Here is a 9,154-nt window from a genome sequence, read left to right as displayed (position 1 = left end):
CGGACGACGTAATCCAGGCTCCTTGTGCGGGTGTCATTTCCTTTCCGCCAAGACGTCAGTATTGGCCAGTCAGCGGCGAGTCCGATCCTTCCAGCATTTACGGGTCAAAATGTTTGGGGGCTGCGGTGTCCCCTCCAGTGCCCGTGAGAGGGGCAGCGAGGACACTGATTAGGGGCCTGGTGGCAAGAGCAGCTTGTTACTGCTAATGCTTTCTGGTAGTGTTATTCGGCAGGGAGCGGGGCACCGCAGAACCCCCAAGCCTGCCCGCTCCAAATAGGTCCTGCCATCCGCCGCATCAAGACAAAACACTAGTGCGTGGGACCTTCCACGGGAAGGGACTTTAATCCAGTTAGTGTGCGACGAGAGAGGGAAGGGAAAGAAAAGATAAACGTGTTTCCAAATCAAGCACCCAGTCACCATCCCCTCGTGGGTCGATGCCCAGATAAGCAGGGTGGCCCAAAGCAGGGCCCCTGGGGCCCAAGAGCCTGCCCCAGTCTAAGGCACCTCCTGGGGGGACCCACAGGGAAGGGGTGGGAGGGGTAGGCAGGTCTGGGAGGAAAAGAGCAAAATCAAAATCAAGATAAAAGCTGCCCACGGGTCTCCCCGCGTCTGTTCCAAGCAGCCCAGGGCCAAGAAGCCAGCGCAGCTTCTTCAGTGTCCCTGCTCCCTGGGCCCCCTGCGGGCTCCTCCTGCTCCCCATTCTGCTCCCCATCCCGCTCCTCCTCCCCCAGGCTCCTCTCCAGCTTCTCCTCCCTGCTCAGCTCCCCCCTCCCTGGGGTGGGGCAGGGAGTCTGGACCCTCCCCTTTCCCTAGGGCCCCCCCTTACATTTGGGGATCTAAAAATTAACTTTACACCCAAGGGTTTGAGATCACCCAACGCCCTCTGCCCTGTCCCTCCTGCCTCCCCATCTTCAGCCTGGTCACCCCATTTTCTTTCCTAGCAGTTCCAACCCCTCAGAACAAGAGGTCCTCCATGGGGAGTCCGGGCCTCCTCAGGGGACCCCGCGCAGGCGAAAGGGAGGCAGAAGAAGCAAGACAGCTTTGTCCTCGACGTTCTGTGGCGATTGAGGGGGAGCTGAGTCCCTGGTTGCTTCCCTGGCACACGCATACACGTGCGCACACACACACACACTGCACTGAGGTGAGACTAGGGCACAGACCCTGTTTTTTAACCTCTCCCTGTTTTTTAACCCTCTGAATCTGGCCTCCGCCCAGCTGGGGGAGGCTCCCCAAGCGCTCCGAGCTGCCGGCCAAACCACCTGCTTTCTCCTGCCGCAGAACAAGAGGAGGTGCAGGTTAGGGACACATTATCTTGAGGGGCCTCCGGTCTGCTGGTGTTCCGTCCTGGGGGGAGATGCCCTCCAGCTGGGCCTGTTCAGACAGCACGGAGCTTGGAGCTGTGGGTGCACTTCAGCCACACGTAGCCCCCCTCAGTGCCATCTCCTGCTGCCAGCACCGCCAGCGCCCTGCCGAGGCACAGGGGCGCCCTGGGCGGGGTCCTGGCAGCACAGGGGTGCCCTGGGCGGTGCGGAGGAAGGCGGTCTCCTTAGGAAGGGGGAACAAAGAGCAGCGCATTTGCATTCAGATGTTAGCATTAAATATTGATCGGCGTGGGGAGAAGGCGGCTTCTCTTGTTCATACTGGGGTTGCCATGGCTGTCTGGGGGTGCAGGCTGACTCCTGGAGGGGGAGCCAAGGGGAGGAATCAGGTGACCAGATCCCCACCCCGGGCCCTGGAACTATGGGCCAGGCTGCTAAGATCAACCTCCAGGACCTGAAACTTTTCAGCTGTAACCAGAGAACAGCTGTGGCCAGTCTTGAGCCCACGGACCCTCTCTTGCTTTAAAAGGCACTAGTCTCCTTCAGGGTCACCTAACGGAGTGCCAAGGGAGGGTCAGGAAGTAGAGGAGGAAGCCTGGGGGCAATGTCACAGGGACTGCGCGTGTCTGGAAACCTGGGGGGCAGGGGCTGAGGACCTCGCTTGGCTGGAGACAGAGACCTGTCCTCGGCATGGGGCTGGCCTTTGAAGCCTTTGAAGCCAAGTGTCTTGGAGGTTGATGTTTTGGGTCCTTTCTCTTATGGATAGTGGATGGTGGATAGATGGGTGTGTGGATAGATGGTGGGGTGGGTGGGTGGATGGAAGGATGGATGGATGGTGGATGGATAGATGGATGGTGGATGGATGGAAGGATGGATGATGGATGGATGGTGGATGGATGGATGATGGATGGTGGATGGATGGAAGGATGGATGGTGGATGGATGGAAGGATGGATGGTGGATGGATGGGTGAATGGGTGAATGGATGATGGATGGATGGATGGGTGGGTGGATGGGTGGCTGGCTGGATGGTGGGTGGATGGAAGGATATGGTGGGTGGGTGGATGGGTGTCCTTAAACCCTACACCCACCTCCCTGCAAAGCTGGCTGCTGTCTGGGCCTGGCCCTGTGTTAGCCTCACAAGGGGAATCTGGCAGTTTCTGGGGCCTCTAGCGGATCCAGATCGCCCCGGGCCAGAGGGCCGCCATAGGCCTGGCTGCAGGGCCTTGCCTGCACTTCCATGGGAAGGTGGAGGCTCATACATGAGCCCTGGCTGGGGACTTTCCCAGCTTGCCGGGGAGGGGGGTGCAGTAGCCCTCACTTGGAGAGCTGCTGGCTGGGTCCTGAGCACGGCTCTTGGCTCTGCTGCTGCTGGTCCTGCTCTGGGCATGACTGAACTTGCATGCCTCAGCTTCCCCATCTGTCAAAGGGGGTGATCCAAGTCTGGAACTGTGTCAGGAGAGAAATGAGGCCCAAGCAGGGAGAGTCACACCTGTATCAGGTCACAGGAGAGCCTGGGGGTGGGGCCTGGGGCGGTGCGCCCTGGGGGTGGCAGGCCTGACTGGGAGCTTGGCCTTCAGTTGCACTGGGCCTGGGATGCTGGGGGCTTGGGTCTGTCCAAGGCAGAGGGTCAGAGGCTGCACTGTCCACCCTGAAGCTGTCCCCTGCCCCTGGGCCAGCCCTGCCTCCCCTCTGAGGCACCTGCTCCTGCTGCTCCCCACTCAGCTCGTCCAAGCTGGGGGTGCCCTGACTCTGGCCTTTGCTTTTAAAGGTGGGAGGGACCCCTCTGGCATGTTTCTGCTTCACTGGACTCCAGATGAATGTCCCCCTCTGTGTCTAGCTCATTCCAGCCATGTCCCCACTGTGTGCATGAGTGTGAGTGTGTGTGTACACGTGGGTGTGAGTCCTGCCCGGCCCTGCTGTCACCACCTCCTCTGCAGGTAGAGGGTCCCTCCCTTGCTGGCTCCCTCAGCCCTTGTCCCCTGCTTCTCTGTCCACAGTACGGGGCCTAATGGCCCCACTGGATGCCCTCCCCAGTGTCTCCAGCCCTGGTGCCCGTGGCTGAGCTCTGCCCTGTCCACGTGAGTCCCCACCAAACCACCTCCTGGTGCACCCAGAGCCTCCTGTGCTGGGTGATCTTGGGCCTGTGCTGGTGGCTTCTGTGCCTCACCCTGTCCAGTGTGGTCCTCCCCTATGTCCAGTGTGGTCCTGCCCCTATGTCCAGTGTGGTCCTCCCCTATGTCCAGTGTGGTTCTGCCCCTATGTCCAGTGTGGTCCTCCCCTATGTCCAGTGTGGTCCTGCCCCTGTCCAGTGTGGTTCTCCCCTATGTCCAGTGTGGTTCTGCCCCTATATCCAGTGTGGTCCTCCCCTATGTCCAGTGTGGTCCTGCCCCTATGTCCAGTGTGGTCCTCCCCTATGTCCAGTGTGGTCCTGCCCCTGTCCAGTGTGGTCCTGCCCCTATGTCCAGTGTGGTCCTGCCCCTATGTCCAGTGTGGTCCTGCCCCTGTCCAGTGTGGTTCTCCCCTATGTCCAGTGTGGTCCTGCCCCTGTCCAGTGTGGTCCTCCCCTATGTCCAGTGTGGTCCTGCCCCATCCATGTGGCCCTCACTGGGCGCTGCAGCCAGTTCTCACAGCGCCCCCTTCCCTGGCCCTCCTGGCCTTGCCCTGGTGTCTGGACCCTTCACCCGCTTCTGGCCCAAGCTGCGAGGGCCGCTGCGGAGCCTGCGGGGAGAGGGATGGCCCTACCGCGCCCTGTGCGGCCTCCCTGGGCCTGGCCTGCTTCCTCTAACTCCATTTTTAGCTCCCGATCAGATTCCACCACAGCTGCGCCAAGTCCTTTCCGCTCTGCCCCGCCGCCTGACCCCGCTCGCCTCTGCCCGCACCTCCTCCTGCTGCTGGGCGCCCTCCCTCCACCCCTGGGCCGTCCTCCCTCTGGTCCCCCCTCCACCAGCGCCCACCTCCCTCCCTCGCTTCCTCTCTTTCCCTCCCTCCTCCCCCCTCCCTCTCCTCCCTCCTCCCTCTTCCCTCCATCATCACCGTCCTCCTTCTCTCAAGCCTCGTCCTTCCCTGTCCCCATGGCCCCGCTGACCGGGGTCCTGTCCCTGCAATATCCTGGTGTCCCTCCCCCTGGAGGCCGCTCGGGAGGTCCCCACAGCACAGCCGCGGTCAGCGGGCGGGGGCAGCAGCTCTGCCTGTGCTTGCGACCTCTGTGACCCTCGCCTGGCACCTCCTCATCTTTCCAAGGTCCAGCTTGCTCCCCTGGCAGCTGCCGCACGGGGACAGGGGTCACTGGGTTGCTGGGGTGGCCGCGTGACCACATGTGTGCAAGGCCCAGCAGGCCCGTCCTCGCTGCAGCCGATGCTGACGGCTCGTCTGGTGCTCTGCCGTGGGGTTCCCACCCACGCCAGGGCCCAGGCACCCCACCCCGCTGGGGCCTCGGGCCTCCTTCACAGTGGGCTCTGGCCACTCGTGAGCCGAAACCCAGAGACAAGCGCAAGTGTGAGGAAGTCAGGGACCCAGGAGCCATGTCCCAAGGGCCTTTGGTCAGAGTGTCCCTTGATCTGTCCTGGGAGCTCCAGACACGGAGGCATCTGCCCGGCCAGGGGGACGCAGGCACACACAGGGGCGCAGAGAGGGCTACAGGGCTGCTTCGGCAGGGCTGCAGAGGAACAGGCAGGGCTCCCAGGAACCACCATCACCCGATCCCTTCCCAGTGTGGTCTCGACCCCATCTGTGGTGGGAGCCCCCCGGTCCCGAGGCTGGGGCTTCCACATTTCGGGTCTGCCTCCGTCTTCCCCAGCTTGGTTCTAGCTGGTCCTGCCTGGTTTCGCCTGCAAGAAAAGACCAACAGGAGCAGAGCGAGGACACACGGGCGAGGACAGCGTCACCAGGTGGTGGCCCCCCCACCGCCTTTGCTCCTACTCCCCTGTCTGGCCTTCCACTGCTGCTCCCCCACCCAGCCCTTGTCCCTGGTGACTCAATGTCAGTCAAGGGCGAGCCCTCTGGCCTGGGCACATCCTCCTGGGAGGGGGAGCAGCGAGGTGGCCGCTGGCCAGGCTGGCTGACGCGGCGGCTGGAGAGCGCAGTCCAGGGCCGGCAGCAGCTGCCCCTCCTGGCAGACCCCGAGCAGGGGTGCAGGTGGCGAGTGTCTGGGTTTGTCGCATTATCTGCCCGTGGCCTGAAACAGCTCCGGCTCTCCACACCGGCTTCCCTGAATTCATCTTTCAATCTGGAGGATTTACAAAGGTTTATGCCACTAAGAGCAGGAGCTCACGCTGTGCCTTGCGGGGGACGTGTCTCGCCCTGCCTGGGCGTGATTAGCCCATAAGCGGCTCCGGGCAGGGGCCCACGTCACGTGTCCTGCCTCTGGTCAAGGCGTCCGAAATCAGTGTGTGACTTCATCTGGGGTAGACGTCGAGGAATCTGCAGCAGCGCACGGATGCTGGGGTCTCGCACATCTCAGGCGGGGCCTGGTCTGAGTGCCCCCTTAACCTGCCCCGGGAGCTCCGGACATGGATGAAGGATGCTCGAGGCACCCCCGGAACCAGCTCTTCTCTGAGCGACAGCAGGTGGAGCCGCCATCCTCTTCCTCAAGGCCTGGAGCCAGAGCCCTAGGTTCTCCAGGGGTGCTGGGGGTGAAGTCCGAGGGTGGGGCGAGGCCCTGATGCCGTGTGCACCTGGTGTGGCCCACATGGACAGGTGCCAGGCGCCTCACGGAGAATCCAGACTGCCTCTGAGGGATGGGGGAGCCAGCAGGGACTGAAAGAGCTGCCCAGTGCCAGCGGGCTTGGCAGAGTGTGGTGTGGCTAAATACGAGAGCCTCACGTGGGCAGGTGCGCCTGCTCCGGGCCACGGGGCCACGGGCCAAGGCCTCCACGTCCCGCCTGCAGAATGGAGTTCAAGCACGTTCTTAAGAGAATCTGATCACTTCCACCCGCTACCCCGGACCAGGACGTGTCTGGAAAACCATGGAACGGCTCATGCCAAGTGGGGGAAAGTCAGTGGGTGTGACCCTCACACCCCGCTCGGAAACCAGCCACATGCCGCGTTGACTGAAAATGGGCAGCAGGACGCCCGCCTGGTGTCCGCAGGCGGCCCCTTCCATGTGGGGAGGGACCGTGAGTCGGGAAGCTTTTACAAAAGGGCGTTGATCAATGTGTATTGAAAATCGCAAACTCTTCACCTGCGCTGGCCCAGTAAGATGCGGATGATATTAACAGCTTGATGGCTAATGTCGGCCGAATCTGGTCCATTCCGCTGTATTTACTCCCTGTCCAGGAAGGACATTGGGTGGGGGGCAGAGTCTTTTGAGCAGAAATTATTGGCAGTAGTGACAGCAAGGTGTTAAGGCATCAGCAGAAAAGAATATCTATAAAATGTCCCTGACCACAGAGCAAGAATAGTGGTGTGTGTGTGTGTGGGTGTGTGTGTGTGTGACATAGAACAGAACCCCCAAGCCCCCAGAGATCAATGGCCAATTAAAGATTAATGTGCCTGCAGCCAAGACCAAATTCTCCCCCACCCCTTACCATATCCTACAATATTTTACCAACTTGCATAACTCAATGGATGCCATTGGATTGCTTTGTCTTTACCACAACCCAGTAAGCATTTAGTTAACACTTCGCATTACTGTACATTAATAATTGATGTCCTGGATAATATGTTACACGGCCTCGGTTACACTGTAATCTCTGGACGGGGCTCCTGCTTCTGCACCCTAGGCCTGGGATGCCAACCCACAAGGTTCAGAAGTGGGACTTGCTGGCAGGCGCAGGCCCTGACCGCCTTAATGCCTCGGGTCTCTATCCCTGGTGCATGTCTGATAAAACTTTTGGGTGTGTTTGTGTTTCCACTTACTGTGCTGGGCTTCGGGAAGCCTGTGTGTGGCTGGTGTCCACACTTGGCTTCCGCCTGGGGCCTGACCTATCTCAGCAGGCCTTTCCTGCAACACCTGCTCCAAGGCCCGCAGTTTGAGAGAGAACAAGGGTCAGGCTCAGGCTTGGCCGGTCCAGGGGTACTGTGCGGGCAGTGGGAGGCTGTCTGGGCTGCCCTCGGCAAGGTACAGTGTCCGGAGCCTGCCCTCCCATCTCACGCTTGCCTCTACTCATTTTCTGGAAACTCCCTACAGGAGCTTCCGCTGAGTGTTCCTCCCCACCTCTGCCAGGCCTCAAGACCCTCGAGGGGGTCACCTCAGGGAAGCATGGCCCACCACATCCGTCCCTTTACCCTGCTGGGTTCTGGTCTGTCCCAGAATGTGCCCTCGGGGTGTCCAGGCCTGGCCCTGCCTGCGGTTCTGGCTTCTGGACCAGCACATCTACTCCCGAGTCCCGTCACCCGTGCCCATGCTGGGGGAGCTCTGCCCTTGGTCCACAGCTCTCTTCCACCTCACCCCACTTGGTACCACTGCCAAAGGCGTCTAGTCCTTCTTCAAGGTCCAGTGAAAAGCCGCCGAGTGAAGCCATGTTCTGGGGCTTGACACCCCCCACCCGTGCCGTGCCCCTCCCCGAGTGGGGCAGGTAGCTGCATATTCGCTCCTCTGAGCCTCTGGCTGAGGGTCTGGTCGGTTCGTCTAACCTATTCTTCTTGGGTTTTGTTTGGCCCTGGGCACGTGGAGGCGCGGGATACAAGGCCACTGGCTGCAGAGACGCAGCCTCTATCCTCCTCCTGTTCCCTCCCAGGGACCTCTGTCTTCTCCGGCAAACCAGCCCCAGGCCTGCCGCAGGCCGTGAAAGCGGTCATCTTGGTGAGAACGCCATAGGGGCCAGCGTACAGTCTGTCTGACATATTCCAAGTTGGGGGCGAGGGGGCAAAGACGGCCATGCGGCCCATTTTGGGGCGACGATGCCAGAGCCATGCGCCGGACAGCAGGCAGCAGGTCCAGACTCCATGTCTCGCATTTTGCTTCCTTGGATGCTTCGGAAGTCTCATTTACAGGCAAATCGCAGGATCAGTGACCGTTCCACGTTCTCCGCTGGTCACCTTGAAGATTGAGTCTGGGGATCCCGGGGATCTGCGGGCACCATGGTGTGATCACCCAGTGCCCCTGGCCGCCCGGCCCCGCAGGTCAGGCTCTCCCTGCCTCTGTTCCCTGGCTAGCCAAGGGGCCCTGTTTCAGGCCAGCTCACCTCTGGGAGGCCCAGCTCTTCTGCCAGCAACGCAGCCTCTGCTAAGGAGTCTGGCTCATGAGTGGGCCTTGGAGCGAGCTCTGCCCACTCTGTGACTGCGCACACTCTCCTGTCTGCGTTGGCTGCTCTGCCTGGCCGGCTGCTACAGGGGCCCCCAGACCAACAGGGGGACCAGTTGACCCCCAACATTCACTGCCAGCCAGGTAGGTGAACACGGGGCTCGGGCACAGGGCCCAGAGCTAGGGCTGGAGTGGACTTGACCCCTGGACTGGCATCAAGCTGGTGGCACTGGGCGGCCAGACCAGAGGGCCTGAAGGACGCCGGGGAGGCCGAGGGAGCAGAGAAAGTTCTGGATGTCCTGTGTCTCCCCATGTGGCAAGAGGAGACTTTGCGCTCAGGAGGTTTTGGCTTCCTTTCCCAGCTCTGCTGGGCTCACTCCGAAGGTTTTAGATTTGTCTGTCATTTCTGCTTGCACACACACACATGCACACATATGCACACACATGCACACCCACTGCCATCTCGGCTCCAGTGCTCAGAAGCTGACTCGGGAGAGGTGTGGGCCTGCCTCCTCATCTCAGCTGCTGCCCTGGGCAGCTGCCCTGCCACCTCCGGCCAGCGAGCGCCCGCTCCTGGAGTAGCAGCAGACACGTGACAGCAGCCGGGAGACAGAGTCCAGGCAGACAGTGGGGGGAGGAGGGGGCGGGCC

This window comes from Talpa occidentalis, unplaced genomic scaffold, assembly GCF_014898055.3.
Source record: "Talpa occidentalis isolate TD23 unplaced genomic scaffold, MPIMG_talOcc4v2.1 talOcc4.2, whole genome shotgun sequence".
Lineage (NCBI taxonomy): Eukaryota > Metazoa > Chordata > Mammalia > Eulipotyphla > Talpidae > Talpa > Talpa occidentalis.
Note: the sequence above shows the minus strand (reverse complement) of the source record.